The following is a 23,072-nucleotide window of genomic DNA, read 5'->3' as shown; positions in this document are numbered from 1 at the left end:
CGCCAGTTTATCTGGCGTTTTTCATCAGGCAAACCGGCCCCATGAACATACGCCTCTATAATCAAAAAATATATCCCCCCCCCCCCAGCGGCAGACCAGGCGACGAGTCGGTTGGGAGCAGTACTAACAAGAAGTCGTATCTAAAGTAACACGCGGACCCTGCATGGGAAGCGGGAATAACGCGTAGTAGAAGAAGAAGATTCCCTATGTATTAAAGCAAACATACAATAGTCTGTACGGAGTCGAAGTATCGCATATTTCGTATTTAGCTAAATACGAAAATATAATATTTAAAAAAACATATGCTAAATGAATGAAGGATAGCGAGCAAAAGCAGAAAGACGACTATAAGTGCTACTGGTTGAATCAGACTTGAGTATGAACAGATGTGAGGACTGAAATGGAGAATGAAATGCGTCCAAAGCTTTTCGTTTTGTAAATAGCCATTCAAATGCCGTAGACAAGTTCCATATATCCTTTTGTAACCAGAAATCACTGTTTTTCTCTCCGATTTTTCGTAAATTCTCAACTTTTGTTTTAATATAATGTATATTTACATTATTTTAACATATAATTATATGCATGACTGCGGCTACGCATAAGATATAACAAATTATCTTTTTCTGTGAAATCTGCACTGTGTGAGTTTATGTCAGCTACATTTTTCAAAATTATGATGATCTAAAAGTAAACGGTTACAATGTCATAACATTCTCGTAGTAACTAATGAAATCTGTTAAAGGAAATTTTTTAAAAAAATTTTATAATTCTCCTACAATTTACTAATAATATCTAGATGTCGCTGCATGTTGTTATTAAATATAGACTTCATTACTTTTTACGACCACGGATGTCAGACACATATGATTATAACCCTTCGTCTCGCCTTTAGACTCTCCTTCATAGAGCGGGAAAAACATCTGCACTTCTCCAGTCAGCTGGAACTCCTGAATCTAATGAAACTACCATTGCAGGCGGCTTAAGTGCTCTCTCATGCTTTATGCACTATGGTAGCATATATTCTGACTACCCTCAGAAGCATATCAAGTTTCACGACAGTAAATCTTTTATCAAGTGCATTTTTAGTGAAATATTTTCAAGTTTGCTGCCTATGTTGTGTTTAATGATGACGCCAGTCATGAAAAACTGGAGACCTACAGTCAGCTAAAACTGCTCGCGAGACCAATCATTGTATTATTTCAAACCACTTTAGGCTTTCCAATAAGCAGCTTGGTGGTTTCAACTGGGTGATGAAGATTGCCTGTTACCTAATTATTCGGCAAGCGGACTTAGATTTAGCATTTGCTCTAGCATGCACGCAGATTCAAACATTTAAGACCAGTTAAATGTTTGAATTCAACACGCGAACCGAAAATTTAATAATTAATTCGCACATAATTAACAATTTATGAAGTTCCACTGGTAAGGAGTGTTTCGTAACTTTCCTTAACTAATTTTTCATAAGACGTCTTCTGTGTAGAACTTTGGTGTAATTTCAAATAACTCTGTAACTTATGAAGCTGGCACGTTCGGCTGGTTCTGACTGGAGAAAGAGGATACTGTATAATTAATGTGCCTGACCATTCTAATCTTGGCCTCCCAGGATTAGAATGGTCAGACCGAAGTACGAGAGGTGACAAGATCATCTGATAAACTCTGCAATGTGATAAACGTGCTTGCTTATCCTTGAGCGAAGCGAGTTTTTGAACTGGTTTAAAATGTTGTTGAACTGGTTAAATGTTCTTTTAAACTGGTTTAAATTTCCTAAATATTCTAGCTGTCCATTCTGAAGTATCCTTTAAATGAGGAATGAATAGGTTTTTTTTTTTTTTTCTGGATATATCTATCTTTCAAACATTTCAGGCATATATTTTCGGATATATGCCTCCCACCCAAAGAACTGGGTTTTTGAAAGAATATACTAGTCAATGATGTGTCATACATTTTTAGTACTACCATTATTTATAATAATTGCTTTAATATGAAATTTATTTCATTATAGGAATAAATAAAGAGACTGCGCTTGTGTACGTTTTTTTTGTTTGTGTAGAACTTATTGTACTGGGGATGCTAACACAGAAACAGTACTTGGGCAGACCCCATGAGCCATTTACCCAAGCCGCATCGTAACTAGGTTCCCGATTTTCTGTCCCCAGATCAAGTGTTAACTCCTCATTCATATCCTACCTAGACATCCTCCAGCGTAAAAGTAAGTTCTTCATCCTTTAGACTAAACTACTTCCAGCATTCAGGCCATATGTATGTAGGCCCAGTTATACGCCCTGAAATTCTTGCTTCACCATCCTACGTTCTCAGGCCGATCTGTCTATTTGTGGGATGAAAAACCTGAGTTATAAAGAAGGGGATAATCCATTTTATATATAACTGAAAAAGCCATTTCATTGCAAGATAGAAAAGGAGAAGACGATGGTAATCTTTGTGCATATATGCCTCCCACCCAGCGAATGGTGGTTTGTCAATAATTTTATAGTAAAATGGATTAATGATGTGTCATTGACTAGCATATGTAGTTGTTATTGTTATTCTGGCGGTTTCTGGGATAATCTAAACCATGTATTGGTATTTATTAAATATTAACTCTATTTTAATTTACGTTTATTATTCTTCATTATTCGTATCTTAACTATATATCTTGCAATATATATGTAAATACGTTTTTTTTACCTTGGGTAATGTATATTAGGGTTACCAAGTAATTTTATAAACTTATTTATTTTGCTCCTAATCCCAAGTAAGCAAACAATTAAGTTTGCGCCTGAACGTAGTTCAATTCTAAAGGTGGTGCAACACCAGGGCAACTCATTGTAAAGGTGGGTAAAGCTCTGAGAATTATTCTTAGTATTTTCCATAATGTAAAGCACATCTCACCAAGAGATGTATACTGCAATAGATTATGGGTGGGGTCACTACCCAGACCGGTTTCAACCTTTTTTGAGGTCTCCTCAGTGAGTAGCTAGACCCTAAATACCAAGGAAACCGGTCTGGGTAGTGACCCCACCCATAATGTATTGCAGTATACATCTCTTAGTGAGATGTGCTTTACATTATGGAAAATACTAAGAATAATTCTCAGAGCTTTACCCACCTTTACAATGAGTTGCCCTGGTGTTGCACCACCTTTAGACTTGAACTACGTTCAGGCGCAAACTTAATTGTTTGCTTACTTGGGATTAGGAGTAAAATAAACAAGTTTATAAAATTACTTGGTAACCCTAATATATATATATATATATATATATATATATATATATATATATATATATATATATATATATATATATATATATATATATATATATATATATATATATATATATATATATATATATATATATATATATATATATTTATAAAAATAAATTTAACTGACTAGAACCCGAGAAAGTATAACAAAAACCTTTAATACATCACAACTAGTTTCATCGGTGATCCGACTTCTTCAGGTGAGAAATAAAAACATAAGACATAAAATAACACGGTAAAAAATGAACTTTACAGCTTAATAAAAAGCAGAATAATAACAGTCATATTTGAATAGGTGACCGCGTGCTACCGTTGGCATGAGTAGAATGTGTGCGACAGTTAGCTGTCGCACACATTCTACTCATGCCAACGGTAGCACGCGGTCACCTATTCAAATATGACTGTTATTATTCTGCTTTTTATTAAGCTGTAAAGTTCATTTTTTACCGTGTTATTTTATGTCTTATGTTTTTATTTCTCACCTGAAGAAGTCGGATCACCGATGAAACTAGTTGTGATGTATTAAAGGTTTTTGTTATACTTTCTCGGGTTCTAGTCAGTTAAATTTATTTTTATAAATGTATACATCCCGAGTAAATCCTAATTTCAACAATATATATATATATATATATATATATATTCATTCCGAGCGAAAACTTGCTTAATATTCTCCTCTGTAGTGCAATAAATTCAATACACTAAAGCTGGAGTGAATGAGCAAATTAATGTGATTTATCATTAAAAATGAACACCGTATTTTGTGTATATTCTAAAGTTGCTGCGTGCCTGTCTCATTCCAAATTGCCGATCGTTATGGAATAAACCGTTTAGGTATGCGAACTCTTTCTCATTGTTATTATACGCTATATTGCCGATCCACAATCCATTGTTTACACCACAATGGATTCGCGTACAATCGATCGCGCAAATTGTTCCGCGAATCAGGTCGATTACAGACAAAGCCGAGAAGTACATGTAGGCTAAGACATAAAATAGTACTAAAGTACTCGTTATTTTATACTTGCTGAAAAACTTAAAGCGCCTTTGAAAACATTTGAAGTAAATAGAAGTATATGATGTAGTAAAAATTATTCAAAGTATCCATTATATTACTTAATCAATATGAGTGTCGAGGTAAACTCAGATATCATAACAAATGTTTTCGCTCTCCCATCTTTTAGTTACGAATCATTCGATAATGTTCAACTACGATACAAACAAGAAATAAAATGATCGTAGCCAATAATAAAAAAGGGCATTTTGGCAATGAAAAGCAACGCTATTCATTGTCAAAAGAACTAAACCACGAGATGTTTCGGAGCTTATGTAATCCTCAAGATATATAATTGTATTTTGTTTCATTTTATGATTAAAATGGTCAGAAAACTAAAATGAAAACTGAAATAACATTGAAGTTTAACAGCGATTCGAAATATCAAATTTCATTAAATCCATCCAGCGAAAGAGAGGAATTGTTTTTACTATATCAAATCGACTTGCTAGTAAAAAATAAACATAAGTAAATAAAGTCCAGTCATAAGGAAGGAAAAAATTCGTTTATTAGCAAGACTTAAATCTAAGACTGAAAATACACCAGGGAAACAAAAATGAAAGAAAAAAATATTCATGAACCACTGGTGAAGTGAACACAACTGTACCGTAACATATGAAAATGATACGAAAATGATGAAAAGAATCACGGTTACTGCTTTTGCCGACGTGGTCGGCCGAGCGGATAGCATACTGCTCACTCCCACAGGCCGTAGGTTCGAATCCCACCACTGGCAATGATGCTTGTAAGGGTTTTACTAATTCAGTGCAGAGAGGGAATTGCGATCCCACTAAGTCTTTTTCTAGCAGGACTTCACTCCCAAGACTCTACGAGATAAGAGTTGCTATATGACGTCCAAAGGACGGCAACGACCAAAATAATAATAATAATAAATAAATAAATAAATAAATAATCGGCTTTTAATTTGTACCCAGATGAATTTGGACTGCCAATATTTTCATTGTTTTCGCGAGAACTAATATGTCTGCAATATATTCGGTCCTATTCAAAAAAACTTGCAGTCAATGATTGTACTTTGGTAAAACTCTAAAGAATGTGTCAAAAATTATAGCAGATTTATGGCAATTTGACCAATTATTGTTGGCTTATGTACTGTGGTGATCGTTTATCCCTTCAGTCGTTTCCAACCATAGGCGACTTGTAGACATTGCCCACAAAGTGTTCCTGGTGAGATTTTTACAGGGTAATTCACCATTGCTTTCCACAACCCAATTTTATCAGGGCTCGGGGACGGCATATGGCTGAGACGTATTTATGAAGTAATCTATGTGTGTGTTCGTGGGGTGGTTTGCCTATTCTGGAGGACGAAAAACCATACTTCCATATCAGACCGGCTAACTCACCTGTCGTCGAAAGAGACCAGATAAAGGTTCCTCACATCACTGACGGGAATCGAACCGGTCAGTGTCTTTCTGAACACAGGGCTTCGTCTATACTGACTGAGCTAAGGAAGTGCAGCTTGTACTATACACATGTAATTTTCTTAACTAATGCTGCATTACAAATGGTGCAACTGACATTAAAGCTAAAATGACTCTATAATTTTAACAGAAATTTTAAAATACCAAATTTCATGCAATTCCATTCAGCAATAGAACAACTATTCCTATGGATTCGAAAGTGTTTACGAAATTTTGCAACAAAAACGATTCCATTGAAACCATATTCTGCCACTCTACATTGTAAGTACAAATTGTATTAAATTTCATCCATCGAGAGTGAAATTATTGCAATATATAATTTTATATATTTTATCGAAACGTTTTATCCATATGGCTAATATAAATTAAGCTGAACTTAAACAAAGTAATAATAATAATAATTATTATTATTATTATTATTATTATTATTATTATATAGTTCGTCTGAAAAGCAAGGCTACAACAGACAATCTCATAAAAGCCAGCAGACTGAAAAAAACCAGTAGTCAAGGATTTAAATGCATCGCAAGACAATACGCCAATCTTTCTATCTGCGTATTTAACACCTTTCAATCAAAATCTTTTGTACCACGCAAGAAAAGAAAAAATAGGAAAAAAAGTATCAATTTTTATGGATCAAAGACGGCAAAATATTCTTGAGAAAGTCACAGACTTCAAAGTCTATACAAATAAAAAGTTCGGAAGATATAGACAGGTTGCCAGAGTGAAACAAAAGACTCCAGCTTAGTTCAATAAGAAGATCTCAATACAACAAAAATGAATGTGAACCATCAGATAGATTACACCAGAATACATCAGTAATTGTACTTTCGAATCTTTTGATGCATGGAAACAAAACACAGTACAAGCGAGAGGTCTCTCAATCTTGCATATTAACATCAGAAGCATCCGAAAACATTGGTTATTGTTACAGGCTTATCTGAGGAATTACACTGATATTATTGATATATTGATTCTTACAGAAGTATCCATAACTAATGACGAAGCGATTGCTTTCCAAATTCCAGGCTTCCAACAACATAGATTATGCCGCCAAACAAAAAGAGGGGATGGAATATTAATATTTATCAAACAAAAATTAATAGCAAAAGAAACGGCCTATCAGTTTGAGCATGCTGAAACCCTCTGCCTCGAAATCACTAATACCACGAATACACAGCATCCCATAATACTAAATGCTATTTACAGGACACCAAACCTAAACATGATAAAATTCGTACACGAACTCAATTGCTGGCTTTCAAGCCAAGAAATATGCTCAACCGAACACCTAATGATAATTGGCGACATAAACATAAATATTGCAAATGAAAACCAGAACAACACTGTACAATACCTAGACACACTATCCATGTATAATCTAATACCAACAATTACATCACGTACTAGAGGAGAAATATTCGGAAATACTATCACTGCCTCCTGTCTAGATCATATAAACGTCCGAGCACCACCAAATAGTTACACTGCATCAGTCATAAAGTGCAAAGTAGCAGACCATTACCTCGCTGCTCTAAACCTGCACATCAAGACAATACCCATGCAATGTCCCACAGAAGAAAAGCGACAGAAAACAATAATAGACGAAGAAATAGTCAACCACGAAATAAGAAAAACAGACTGGGAACACCTGGCATCAGATTCAGCAGATATCTTATACAACAATATTAAACTCACACTGGAGGAAATATATAAGAAAGCTACAAAGAAAGTCCGAATTCGTTCAAAAACAAGGATTAAGTTTTGTGTTATCCAAAATCCTTGGATAACACAAAACTTAATCCTAGAAATACACAGAAAGGACGCTTTATGGAAAGAATTAAAGCGATATCCAAATAACACAGCTTTAAAAACTGAATATAAGATAACAAGGAATCGCCTTACAACACAAATCAGAAATGCAAACAGAAGCTACTACAAAGACAAACTAACCTCCGCACAAAACAACATGAAACAAACCTGGCAGCTGATCAATGAGATGCTAGATCTTGTTCCCAACACCACCGCCACCGAAACCATAAAACACAGCTTCATGAAAGATGCAAAACCTATCCAACAACTAGCAAATGACTTTAACCAATACTTTGCAGACTCCATCCAAGAACTGCACACAAATATTCCTCCAATCACAAAACGAGACCCTCCACTTGGACCACAATCAAAACAGACATTATGGTTCCCAACCATAAAAGAAGCAGAACTTCTCTCGGCAATACATCAAATCAAACCAAACAAAGGCCCAGGAATAGATGGTATCAGACCTACAGATATAAAGCAACATGCAACTAGTTTAAGTCCTATCCTACTAAAACTAATAAATAAAATATTTAAAACAGGACAGATACCAAGTATACTAAAGACCGCCATAATCACACCCATATACAAACAAGGAAAAAGAAATTTAATCAGCAATTACAGACCCATAGCAACATTACCAATTATCAATCAAATTATGGAGCGGATTACTGAAGAAACTCACAGCATACACTGAGATCTTTCATATTATCCCCAAAATACAATATGGTTTTCAGAAAAATAAGGGAACAACATCTCTCTTGGAAGACTTTACAGATGTAATTAATACCGCCTTAGACAAAAACAAAATTGCCATGGTAGTCTTTATAGATCTAACTAAAGCATTCGATACACTTACACATCAGACCTTGTTAGAAAAGCTGAGGCATGTTGGAATAGACGGGCCTCTTCACAGGTGGTTTACAAACTACCTCCAAAATAGAAAGCATATCACACGTATCGGATCAAACCGAAGCAGAGAGCTACCAGTAACCTGTGGAGCTGTACTCTCCTCAACTCTATTCAACATTTACACGCACGATATTAATCAGTTACCACTCAAAGGTAAGATATTCCAATACGCAGACGATACAGCAATAATATCCATCCATAATAACGCAAGCATAGCCCAAACAAATATGCAACATGATATAAATCTGATCATAGACTGGCTCACGAAAAACTCCATACACCTAAACTCAGAAAAGACAAAATTAATGATATTCAGAAATCCACTGACTCGACCAGTTGATAACAAATATATAACCATCCAACATCCACTTTCCAACATAAAAAACACACAGAACAGCAAAACCACTACAATCACTCAGGTTGAAACAATACGATACCTTGGAATTTACTTCGATGCAGATATGAACTGGAATAGCCACATAAACCATCTACACAACAAACTCCGAACAATAAGTGGCAAACTCTACAGGTTAAAAGACATAGTTCCCATACGCCTAAAAACACTAATATACAAAGCACTATGCCAAAATATACTAAGATACGCTATAACAACGTATGCTTTCTGTGCACCCTACAAATTAAATAGATTAATGTCGCTACAGTACAAAATGACAAAACTGATCTTTTGGGAACAAAGAGAAAATCACGACCTTATAAACTTTGCAATGTCAGAACACAAAATACTGACAGCAAAACATTTATGTCACTATGCAGCCTTGCTAAAACATTATTTCGATGCCAACTACAGGACAGTTAGAAATACATACCGTATAACAAGACCTCAGACTACTAATTATATCACATATGAATACAATAATCACTACGGAAAGGCCTCGCGAAACTTCTACAACCCAGACATGATAAACAAATTACCTTTTGAATACAGAAACCTTACAAACTACAATAGCCTGAAAAGAGCTCTAAGGACATACTACGAACAAGAAACAAGCACCCAAAATACCATACAAACTTATTGAAACACAGTATATTCGTTCAGGCTTCCAGTTCAGCGACGCATCAATACATTCCAAGTTATTGTGTGTGTGTGTGTGTGTGTGTGTGTGTGTGTGTGTGTGTGTGTGTGTGTGTGTGTGTGTGTGTGTGTGTGTGTGTGTGTGTGTGTGTGTGTGTGTGCGTGCGTGCGTGCGTGCGTGCGTGCGTGCGTGCGTGCGTGCGTGCGTGCGTGCGTGCGTGTGTGTGTGTACGTGCGCGCGCGCGCGCGCGAATTTCTCAATCATAGATTTCGTAGCTTCCCAACACAGCAAAAAAAAAAAAATACATAATAACCAACTGGTGTCATCCTCAGATAAGCTTACATATAAGCTTCGAGGATGAAAGCAAAGAAATTAGTTCTCATCCAAGATGTATCATATGTAACCAAATGCATGTAATGTACGTATCACATGAAAACCAATGTATGTAATGTATGTATATTATATGTAAACCAATGTACGTAATGTAAATATCACATGTAAACAAATATAAGTAATGTATCATATGTAAACAAATGAATGTAATGTATATAATAATTGTAACAAATGTATGTAACGTATATAATAACTGTAACAAATGTATGCAATGTAAAAAAAAATTCTTTTAAATGTAAATCATGAGTTTACACCGTATGTTTGTGAGAATAAGGAAACATAATATTTAGATTGCTTATGTGTAAATACTGTTGTATAATTACACCTTTTCAAACTTGAAAAAAAAAAATAAACTACAACATGTAATATTATACAACTTATGTAATTCTGAACAATTTAATAGTAAATTATAATTATTATATAAAAAAAAACTGTTATCATCATTACTATTTAAATCTCATTATATGTAGCACAAAGTGCTGAACCTTGTAAAATAATATACTGAATAGATGATCATTGTACATATGTAAATATTTGAAAGAACAATAAAAAATAAAAAATAAATAAAAAATAAATTATTATTATGTGGATGTTGCAATAGCTGCCCAAGAACAGGAGTTACAATTAAAGCAAAAATTGAAGACAGTAATAAACGTAAATGCAAATTATGCGATAAGAAAGACGAAATCGTAGAACATCTGATCAGTCTGCAGCAAAACTGCTCAAACTGATTAACAATACCGCCACGATCAAGCTGCCAAGAGAACTTTCCAAAAGGCAAATGCAACTAATAACTGACGCAGCATGCAATCGAAAATGTATTGAAAAACGACACTGAAAAAAAATTCTCTGGGAATTTAGAATGCAAACTAATCAGTCTGTGGACCATGAGACTGATATTACAATTATTAAACATCGACGAGTTTGGTTTATTGATGTCGCAGTACTCAATGACAACGACATCAGGAACAAAGCTTGAAAAACCGACAAAATATCGCGATGTGCAACTGAAATTAGTCGGCTGAAGGCTAAACAGATTAAGATCATCCCAATTATTATTCGTGTACTTAGTGCAATTTCAAAGACATTATGTAACTATTTACAAGAATGAAATATGGGCGATTGAAACATACATGATTTGAGGGGGGGGGGCGTTTCCTTATCGACACAGTTTGGTGTCGATAAGGAAACGGCCAGATGAATCTTAGAAAGAGATTTGCACAAGAGAAAGATTTGTTCCAGATTTGTGCCGAAAAAAGTTGACACACGAACAGAAAGAGCACCGGGTTGCATGTTGTCGATATTCCATCCATACAGTTCATCAAGATCGTGATATGTTGCAAAGAATTATCCCCAATGATGAAAGTTGGTGTTTTCGATTTGATCCGGAAAAGAAACGCCAGAGCATGGAATGTCTTCTCCACGACAGAAGAAAGTCGAGTTGTAAAAATCACGTGTCAAGACAATGGTCATTGTTTTTTTGTTTATTTATTTATTTTTTTTTTGACGCTGCTTATCCACCGTGAATTTGTTCCTCAGGGCACCCAGTGAACGGTCAGTATTGTTTAAGAGTAATGCAACGAATGTACGCTAGAAAGTACTTCCCGTTTTAGAAGTCGATCTGTGTAATTGAACACTACCACCCCGCCCCGCCCTATTCTCCAGATTTGGCTCCCGTGGACTTTTTCTCTTCCCAAAGATGAAGTGTACTTTGAAAGAAGGAGCGCTTCAACGACACTGAGGACATCCAACGCGGTGACCCGACACTGGAGGAGGTTCCCGTTGAGGATTTCCCCAAGTTTCTTTCCTATATACTTGTAATGACAATCCTCCATCGATGTTTTTGTTGACAAAAGATGTCTACGAATGGTAATTTTCCGTTCTTTTCTACTTCTAATGCGAATTTTATTTTCAGATGTCGATTATTCAGAAAATCTTTCAGGTCTTTCTGGGCGTGTTTCCAAACGATAAAGATGTCATCCGCATATCGTTGATTCTTCAAAATTTTCAATGTGTAAGTTAGCGATCGGAGGTGATAGAGGTGAGCCCATTGCAAGACCATACGAATACACAAGCCTGTCATTAGGAAACGTTTTTAAGATTTCCTGCGATGAACTTGTTTTTGATTGCCTGTAATAATTTCTTCAGTTTTATGCTATTGACGCAGTCAACAGCTAACTTATTTATATCTGAAAAATATCAGTATGTTTATTCTACGTTAAGTATACCAAATAATTATACTTCAACTACATGTAATAAACATGTTTAATCCAAAACAAATATATTTTTTTCTTTTTTTCCAGAATGGTTTCGTTTTACTAACATTCTTCTTCTTCTTCTTCTTCCTTTACTGTTAACCTAAATTTGTTTTTCCTTCATGAATGCGGGGACATGTGGGGGAGGGGGAAGGGGGGAGAACAGAAGTACAGTAATGCAAAAAAATTTTAAATGTAAATAGAGAAATACTTTTTGCCACTTGAAATACTTCAGGTACCTTACGTACTACAGAAAATTAATAGTACTTTATTATTATTATTATTATTATTACGGGAGACTCCAGGGAGTCCTTGGACTCATCGAGGGAGGCCCTAAACATCATGTCCACACAACTATACGACATTCTCACAGTATCTATCATACCTTGCCTTGAACTCACTCACCGTCATAGCACCCACAACAGACTGGCAGCTTATTCCACTCATTTACCACTCTAAAAGTAAAGAACCCAGCTCTCACACCCTTGCTAACCACACTCTTTCCCAGCTTCCATAGGTGTCCCCTAGTTCTCCCACCACCAGTTCTGATCTCAAAAATATCCTCTGAATTAATCCTATAGAAACCCTTTAACAATGTGATTGACTGTCTCAATCATATCTCCCTTTTCCGCCTATCAACTAATTTCTGCAACCCACAAATCTTCAACCTGTTCTCATAAGATTCATTCCATAGACCTGCCATCATCTTGGTCACTCGCCTCTGGATCCTCTCCACCTCCCCCCATCAAGAAGAAACCTAGGTGACCAAATCTAGGCACAGTAGTCGAGATGAGATCGTATCAAGGGTCGGTACAGAACAATAACTTGCTTGTCTCTACTCGTCAAAGTATTTTTCAACAACCAAGTGAGTCGATGAGCAGATTTAGCCACTTTTGCAATGTTCCCCCTAAACTTCATCTCCCTATCCACTAACACTCCCGAGTCCCTGGCCTCATGATGAAGGCCTTGTATATGAACCCAGTATTTTTTATTTATTTTTTTCTAAATGCGTTTTACTTATTTAACACTTGAAGTATAATTCAGAGCACTCTGCTCATATCTGAATGAAATAATGTATCCAGATTGAACGCGGTCCTGTTTTCAACACATAACACGTGCAATTGATATTCAACAGGATGTTTTTCAACAGCTACGGGCAGTATTCAGGAATTTATTTCTCGGAGACTGATTCAACAGAATAATTAGGATTTATTATATTATATTTTCATTTACTCTAAATTCAAAATACTGCATATAAATATTACTTGAATAAATCAGTTACCTAATAATAATAATACGTTAAGTTTTGATGATCCTTAGATTTAAGAAAGGTACCTTATTATCATCAACTATTCCCACCACATAAACATTCCTAATAAAACCTTATTTGTACAGAGGATTGTTCACACTCTGAATCCCGTCCAACGAAGAGCCAAGAGCTACACATTTTGAGGTCAGTTAATATATAATATTATTATTATTACTTAACTATTACAATATCTGCTGATTATCATCTGTGAAACTGGCCTATACACTTTAAAAGGAGAATGTGCAACGCAAATATTATTTAAACTCATATTTATCAAATGCATAAATTTTAATTTATTGCTCATTTCTGATTGGTGACTAACCTTTAGATGTGTTTACTCATTTGTTCCATGTTGCAACAAAAACTCATGACCGTGACAGTTAAGTGACACGTAACAATGCACACGTACGTATTAGTAATACTGCATACAGGAAGTTTGAACAGGAAGGGCGGAGCTTAAGAACGGTTGAGTGGAAAACAGGATAATGATTTAATCTCGACCGTTCTTAAGCTCCGCCCTTCCTGTGAAATTATTTAAACCAAACACATCATCATTATTATTATTATTATTATTATTAAAATCAAAATATACACATACTGATGTCAGAATTATGTATACTTCCACATTGCAGAAGCACTGCAGTATTAGTTACGTAGTACAAAAAGTCCTTGAGATAAGCCTAACACGACAAGATGTTACGTACTAAGAGAAGTTAAATTCCACAGGAGGAGCTTTAAGTTTCAGGAAGCAGCAGTTGACTCAGTTTCATTCCCATATTACTTCACTCAACAGTGACAAGTTTCAACCTGTTCCTGCCTCGTCAGTAAAGACACTACTAGGAATAAATAAGGGGATGATTTGACTCATACTATACAAAAAAAAAAAAAAAAAAAAGCTTTAACAAAAAAGCCTTTTTCCAAACAAAAATTAGCATTTTGTATCCACAAAAAAAGTTTCTTTTAACATCTTCCTTTAATTAAATAAAATTTAAATTAAATTAAAATTTAATTTAATTTAAAAATAAGTTGTTAAAGTAAATTTTAGATTAAAAGAAGATGCAACTAAATTTAAAAAGAATCGTACATTTTTGATAAGCAAAAAATAATTAAACTTTTAACATCTAATTTTAATGAAATAAAGTTCAACTCTACTTTTAAATTAAACGTGCATTTCATTAAAAAACTTTTAATTTAATATTTAAATAATATATCTAATCGTTCGTGATTCCTAATTCAAAAATTTTAAAACAATAATATCTTTATTTAAACTACCGTCTGTGTTTATATCCGTTAACTAATAAACGGAGAAAACATTTGTTTCGCAGTTTATTTATTTTGTTGTAAACATCGCTTTTTTTTTCTTTTTTTTTCTAGTTTTTACTTTAATTCCAATTAACTCGAGTGTTAAGCAAACAGGTCAAATCATCATCATTTATATACACATACAAACAGCTACGAAACCAATCCTGTCGCATACTGCAGTCACTAACATTTAGGTTTACTCAACCTTTCACCTTTAGGTAGTAAAGGTCCCAGTAATCTAACTGACATTCTCTGAACCCAATTTTAATAATACACACAACAACTGAAATATAATTTACATTAATAAAAGGCTGTTTTGAACAAAATGAAACTGTAAAGAGGAAGGGGGATAATCTTCTTCTTCTTCTCCCACTTAAGTGGGGTCACTATTGATGATGAATCTCCTCCACATCCTCCTGTCTTGAGCTGTCACCACATCCAAGTTCTTCATCCTCAAGTCCAAGAGGAAGAGGAAGGGGGATAATAATGCAGTAAAATCACGAAACTAATTTATTTCAATTAATATATATTCTGTTAGAATTACTCAACTCCGTTATATTCTACCGAAGCATAACAGCTCTATATTGTAATCAGCTTTCCACTAATTTTAACCTTTAAGAGTTCGAATTCGCCTAGTATTTGCCTAAATTGTTATGTAGCACAGTACGTGTTCACATTAACTAAACCTATTTAGGGCAATCTCTATAATTCCATAATATTTCCTCGAATATTATTTACTATTTTAGTAAATAATATTCGAATACGTGCTCTAATATTTGAAAGTCAAAAGGAAAGTTATAAAAATAACTATGGTCATTTCAAGCCAAAAATGCCCATTAACCACGGGCATTTTGGCTTGAATTTACTTATAGCTGCTACTTAAATCGCTAGATCCGCGAAGATTGAATTTGCTTTATTTAATCATGTCATAAAATAAAACAGCAGAAGCAGAAAGGAGGAAAGATAGAACAAGTTGAATCATGTCTTAAACACGGTATTTTTCTCGACTGAAATATTTGCACTTCACAAAATATTTCCCATATAATAACTGAAATATACAAGAATCACGAGATCAAATCTGAAGCGATGGCAACTCTTATTTTTATTTGGCCAATTTTAGAAAGAAACTGCAACCCAATACTATTCCAACACAAATTCCAATACGCTTTAAAGCGTCGCGTCCTTGATCCACAGTACTGCTCTTTGGCGCTTCTCTATCAAAGAAAAATTACAGGATCTGACACGGAATACCTTAATATTATATATCCTAAAATAGGTTTTTCTTTCTTCCTTTTAAAATGTCTGCTTTTCTTCATTCTTTTTTTTTAATTCACCCTCTTTCAATGGCATCTCATTTGCATATCGCTACATCCGTTTCTGCACTTGACAGAACCTAACAAGAAGGCCATTCCATTTTAATCTACGGAAAGTAGGCTTACCTTTTCGATTAACTTTCACGGCAGCACTTGACAGTCATTTGTCAGTTCCAATAATGTTCTTAAGTCAATGCACTCAAGTTTATGACTACATGCACTTAAAAGATTCTTGAATGTCATTCACTGTAGCTAGTAGCACAACGAAACTACAATGAAGGTAAGTGAACAACGTAAAACTCAAATTTCGATTGTGTACAAATTCAGGAGTAAATATGGTACACATCACAGCTCGTGCTGCCATCTCGTAGCAGAGAACAGAATGATTTACTGAATATAATTTCAAATAATTGAATTGTGTTGGCCCATGTAAACTATACTAATTAATAAACTGGAATAGTGTTTATTCTTTAAAGCACACTTTATCATAAATATATCGGCTGTTTATTAAAGTCGGTTATATTTTAAATCTTGGCAACGTAATTGTCTGACCTACTAATAATCAGGTTACAGACAGAAACAGTTCCCATTCACAACAGATATGCTTCAGCTGCTATCCAGATTGTGCTCCAGTTTTACCACCAAGAAAAAATCATGATATCAGACCTATTTAAAATAAAACATATAGACGGCACAATCTTCTGAAACATATTTTCAATTTTAGGAAAGATTTACTGAATCTTCAGTGATGCAATTCTCATATATTCATTTCTTTCTGTAATGACTAGCTTAATAAACCCTGTTTTGTAAGCAAGTTCATAATTATGACCCATATTTTTGTTTCAAGCTTTAAAAAAAAATCAGCTGAAATTTACATTGTTTAATCTATTGGTTTAATCTATCTCTTCAGCCGGCTCCTTAAGTCATATTTGACGCAGATAGATAGGATTACCTCTGGGAAGAAACTCAGGAACCGCAATGGTGGCGATTGAAGAGGGTAATCCACACGTAAAGTTAATATAATGCTGTTGGAAGTATATAATACATGCACTGTGAAGACATGGCATGTTACTCTGTTGAAAATATCCATAATGTTCAGGTTAGATGGTCAACGTGAACAGATATTCTTGGTTGATAATGGTGTCATAAGGTGTCTAAACAATGCCGCAGGCGAACTCCACAATCTGCATGAAATGACAGGAATCGTCATTCAATTCTACTTTACTTCTTCCAATGCTTAGCCATATCTTCACGTGTTGTTGGACAACTATGTTACCCTCAGTGGTTATCTTCTGCTATACCCTATCCTATCATCCAAATTATTGTGCATTTAGATATAATCCCTCGCAATTCCTGATATTAGAATTTGACTTGTCAAACTCAGCTCTTTACTTTATGCAGATGATGTTTTACTCCTAAAGACATCTAGTGCAAGTCTCCAGGATTCACTAACTAAATTGAATAACAACTGTAAAAAATTTGGCATGAAAATCAGCAATAAAAAAACCAAAACTATGAAAATAGGCAGGAGCACAGAAAACTTCAGCTGCATTCTGAATGGAGAACCTATAGAACAAGTAAAATATTTCAGCTATTTAGGCATTTTTAGTGAAGATGGCAGGTTAAATCTGGAAATAGACAACAGAATAAGCAAATCTAGTATGGTGGGTAGCCAGCTGAATAAATTTATATGGAATAAGAAAAAACAATAGGAAAAACAAGTCCTGCATGTTTTTCATTTACTTTGTGGTCAGTTGAAGAAGGTCAAAAATTTTCAAATCCTACTTTATAATTTAATATAAATTATACTAACAGCAAGTTTTCATTAAAGGATTTTGAAAGAGGAATGTAATTAGCTGTTTTCATACAGCGTCAGTTGTTTTTATCACAAACAGACAAGCACACCAGATAGAGAATACATGCAGATGACAAACAAACAAAATGAATTAATCGTCTATCATAGCATTAAGTTTCTATAAAAAAAAGTCATAACAAGTACTTCCACGATGTTTATTCTTAAGCTACTTTCATAATTTCTTTCAGAAAATTAAAATTCGCACGTCAGTCAGATGCACTTCCTAGCTCAGCTTTACAAAGTTATTTGCAGAGTTCATTTCTGATGGCGACAGTAAAACGAGAACCATTGGCAAATACAGTACTTTAGTGGCAACAAATACTTGAAAATAAAAAAATAAACTAACGGCAACCGATATGTAATTCGATATCTAATGATCAACTTTATCAGTTTCTGATTGTATGGTATACAGTACACACGTTGTATACCATATAATCAACAATATACTTGCTCACTCTTGAAACCTAAAATGGAAATGTTCAAAATATGCATACACAATCCACTAATAAAGTTACGCTTTATTGCTCAAATTCTGCTGATTTAGTTTTTTTTCTTTTATGAATAAAATGAAAATGTGTGAGTGCACTATGTAAGTAGCTCTATTTATTTATTTTGGAAAGGTAAGGAAAAACAAGAAACCATTAATATAAGAATTAAAGTGACAGACATAAAAGAGTACTGCAAACAATTAATTGTCCATGTCTAAAACAACTCATTCTTTTACTCCCTTGTGCAATTTCGAAACATCGAATTTGATTCATAATGATTATAAATTTAAGCCAAACTTCTATACTTAAGCGGAAATGGAAAATCTGTAGATATCAATGGAAACCATAATGAATGAATCATTGATGAACGAGTATATAGGAAAATAGGATTACAACACTATAATCCTGTAGAGTAGTATTTCTCAAATTTATGATATTCGCGTACCCCTTCTTAAATTTTCATTATTACCCTTAATTATTTATTATTATATCAAAATAATAATAAATAAATAAAGTATATTTCATTGTAAATGTTTATTTTATTTGAATTTATATATTCATGTAAACAAAAAATATGATTTTTTTAATAGAACAAAATGTGGAATAGGTTCCTGTTCGTTTCCCGTCCATGACAATTCACATTTCAATTAATACATATCATACTTACGAAGAATTTTCACCGTCTTCCTAGTTGGTTCTCTAGAGATGTCCGAGGACACATCCTTATCAATTTCATTTGATCCAGATGCAATATCAACGTTTTCTTGTTGCTTACAGCTACTTGTATTTGCTATATTGCTCTCTTTTGTGCGTTTTATAAAATCGAGTCTTTAACCAATGATCCATACTTAAGATTTTGAAAACTAAAAAAATTACCATGTTTACTCGAATATAACTCGCACCTTTTCCCCAAAATTAAAGCTAAAAAATAATGGTGCAAGATATATGCGGAGATTTTCAGAAACTAAAGTTTTCAGAAAAAAAAAAAACTGAAAATGTGTGACTTACCAAGAAGCTCCTATTCGCTATCGTTATTTTTGGCATCGAGAATAGTTTCCTTGTGTGCATCGTCAAAGTCACAGACACAAATATCTTCATCTTCTTTCCCATTATTTCAAGCAAAAATTACCAGTAATTTACAAGACTTGAGAAACGTAATGAATGATCCTTCACAAATGACAAATGAGAAGTAAAAGCAGAGCGCGAAACAGAAAGCAATGGTAAGCCAGTAGAGAAAGAGCAGCTATGAAGAAGTGCATATGATTGGTGTGGTATTAACAAAAGATCGCGCGAACCAAAGACAAAGGCAAGCCAACGGTTGAGTTGAAATGCTGATTCTCTTCAACTGAATTCCATAATATCTGAAACACATTCACTATATATTTCTTAGTTTTAACACGCTCACGATGGTGGGGGGATGTCAAGCAAAACCATATGGTGCACCGGCAACATATGGTTTTGCTTACGTCTATAGAAGAGTTTCTGTTGGAGGGGGAGAGATGTAATTCATGAGTTAGTGCCGTTTTTATCTCAGTTGTATCTAATTGCACTATTTGTTGAGAAATATATTCCACAGATAGAAAATGTCTCTGTACCTTATTCAGTGATACAATAAAACTACTTGTTTTTCTTGCGTCTTCAGTATAGTGGTGCTGTTGGGGAGGACATGTTTTTACTGCAGGGAGCGAGTCACTATCGCCAGGACGTTCACATCATGGCAATAGTAACTTACAATTTGAGTAGAATTCATGCATAATATATAATTTATTGAGAAATATATACGTTTAAAATATCTTTTTTCTTAATAATGTATCATTAATGCATGGAATCATGCATTAATGATACATAGATGAAAATTGCCACGTACCCCCCCCCCCCCCGAAGACCTTTCGCGTATCCCCAGGGGTACACGTACCACACTTTGAGAAACAGTGCAGTGTAGAGTTTTTCAATGGATTACAGTGGAGCTTGCTTTGATCAATTAGCGCAAAACGAAATCCATACGCTGCTTTTAATTATGGAAGCAGGAAGATGTACCTAATATGGAGACCTGTTACAAGTTTGCGAGAGAAGTAAAGTAGTCTTCTTAACCTTTCTTTAATAGACTGCTATGTCGATAGTCAAGAGATTGACTTACCTTGGAAGCTGAAGCATGATATTAATTTTACCGTTTCTTTGCTATCATGTTATTATTACTACTAACTGGATATAATTTGCATATAGAAAAAAATCTGTATTCTCTAAAGCAAATTGTAGCTTCCACAAAACTCATTCTTGTGGTCAAGTGTTTTGCAATGAACTTGTAATTTCCCTAGTGAATTATGGATAGCGTTTCCCTTCTGTGAAATCGATAAATTTTCACAGGTATTCTCATTTCAGTCTGGAATTTAGCCTTTGCTCGTCTGTTTCCAACTTCACACGTGTGTCGTTTTACGTTCACGAATCAGATACCTTTATCCAATTATTACCAATTGACTTTACTTAACGTGTCCTATGTCCAGACCTCTCAATATCCTCTCCTTTCTTCAAATAACTCACTGTTTAGTTATCATTTTCTTTTCCCAACTCTGACCTCAGGGCCACATATGATTTCATGCCTTCATTCAACTTTGAAAAAAAGAAAGCTTCCTTTATCATAAAATCAAAGAACTATAAAAAAAATATAATAAATAAAATAAAAATTAAAAATCTTGTTTAATTACATTCAAAGCATGTCATTTTTACAATATTTATACCGGTGCAGCTGATTGTTAGCAATTTCCAAATCAGTGGCGAATGTCACTTGTATGTTTTAGACCATTTGAGAAAGCCGCCTAAATGTCAAAAAATTAATGATTCCACTTTTTAGCCAGTGGGGACTGAATCAAATAAATACAGTTGCAGTACACTGACCCGAGGGCTAAGTTCTTCAAGTACTGTATATATATATACAGTACTGTATATATACTGTATATATATATATATATATATATGTATATATATATATATATATGTATATATATATATATATATGTATATATATATATATATATATATATATATATATATATATATATATATATTATGTAGTGTTAGGGTTTATGTAGTGTTAGGAGTCATGCAGGCGATAGTATTTTGAACGAAAGAGGACACCTACTATATATATATATATAGGATGTTGATCAACAGCTACTCATATTCTTAGATGATTAGAGCACAGTGAAGAATGGTAGGCAGTTGGTGTGAACAACGCCAACGAAAATACTTAAAAAACACAGCTTCTGTGAAAGCTCTTGGACGGCATTTGTGACATATGCATCATCTATTAAATATCCTCTCCAAGATACCATTAAATATTTTTAGGAAAATTTATGAAACACCTCAGTGTGAGCAGTATTCTACAGTTGAAAGGATCTGGGGTTTATGTAGTGTTAGGAATCATGCAGGCGATAGTATTTTGAACGAAAGAGGACACCAACATGTTTGCAATCCTCGGAATCCAAAGAGGTTATGGATGTTATGTGTTTTAGCCAAGATAGACTAGACGTGGAAGTTAATCTAAGAAGTGAAAATTGATCTTGACTTGAGATCAGAATATCGTGTAAAGTAAGGGGAGCGTAAGATATATGTAAGTGTTTACATTTATCTTATGAAGAAGTGGAACCTTGAATTTAGTTCATCCAAGAGAAGTAGATTTATATCATAACAAACGGAGGATTTGGCAGGTTCTCATCTATTTCGAGAAATAAGGGAAATATTCCGACAAATCAGACGGCATTGTCTTTTAATTGTTGAAATTCACTATATTATCATCACCCCTTTTGAGAATGGTGAGGATATCAGTGTTTAAGGCACTGGTTATAGAAGATCTTGAAGAATGGAGTGTACTCTCGTCAACAAAACAGGATTTGAAGTTAGAGACAGATGACAGTAATATATAGGAAGAGGGGGATGTGAATGAAATCAGTGAGGACTGGGATTGTCCAGCACTGACCAAGACATCTGCGAGAGGATACCATCTGCGATGAACAACCAAAGAGGAAAATAACGTCTCAGTCACGAAGAACGGAGGAAGACCATAGGGCAGTAGCATAGTAAGGTCTCAATGCCAGATTCGATTAAATGGCTTGTAAATATCAAGAGCGATCCCTTGAGTTTCCCTATTCTTTTCCACTTGTGGTTGGCAGGAAAATATGCTGTAGAGAAAAAGTGGAGGAATTCATACTGGTAGGTCTCCAGGTAGTGAAGGAAACTGATAATGGCTTCTCCATTATTTTCGAGAGTAGTGAAGATACAATTAGGCAATGTTTGATGACTGAATTTCGCCGGATAAAGCTTACTTCTATGGGTAACTTCCAGAGACAGGACAGGATACATAAATAGCTCAGAGTAGTTGTTCATTCTGGAGTTTTTAACGCAAAAGAAGGGATACTATATGGACCAGGAGACTTATCGTTATCTGAATTATTGAGAATTTTTATAGATAGGTTATTGAGGACGCATTTTGTAAGCTGTTTCTGGCAGAGTACGAGATTTTTTTTTTTCGTCATCTATACAAGAATTGGAAGCTGCTATCAGCGTTAACTTTTGGGGTTACTTTAATGCCATCTGGATATGAGGAATGTGGACATACAGAAAGGCAGGAGTCGTGCTCAACTGC

At 34.5% G+C, this 23,072-nt stretch overlaps 1 protein-coding gene across 6 annotated transcripts in view; it reads right to left on the bottom strand.

The window, feature by feature from the left end:
- Positions 1-23,072, bottom strand: part of LOC150109218 (uncharacterized) — a 319,064-nt gene that overhangs the window by 279,295 nt on the left and 16,697 nt on the right. Inside the window, exons 1-2 of one of the 6 annotated variants that reach the window (XM_090412170.1) lie at positions 16,217-16,314; positions 14,074-14,308 (exon numbers count right to left, since the gene is read on the bottom strand). The exons of 2 other annotated variants lie outside the window; for them this stretch is intronic. The gene's annotated coding sequence lies outside the window, so the exon portion shown is untranslated. Of the gene's footprint in view, positions 1-14,073; positions 14,312-16,216; positions 16,326-23,072 lie in introns of those variants that run through there. 3 more of the 6 variants (XM_090412201.1, XM_090412177.1, XM_090412210.1) reach the window with 3 other exon arrangements.

The sequence above is a fragment of the Typopeltis vanoorti genome, chromosome 2, assembly GCF_054136105.1.
Source record: "Typopeltis vanoorti isolate ZY-2024b chromosome 2, IOZ_Tvanoo_1.0, whole genome shotgun sequence".
NCBI lineage: Eukaryota > Metazoa > Arthropoda > Arachnida > Uropygi > Thelyphonidae > Typopeltis > Typopeltis vanoorti.
The sequence above is the reverse complement of the archived record's forward strand: the minus strand, read 5'-3'. Positions and strand labels throughout refer to the sequence as shown.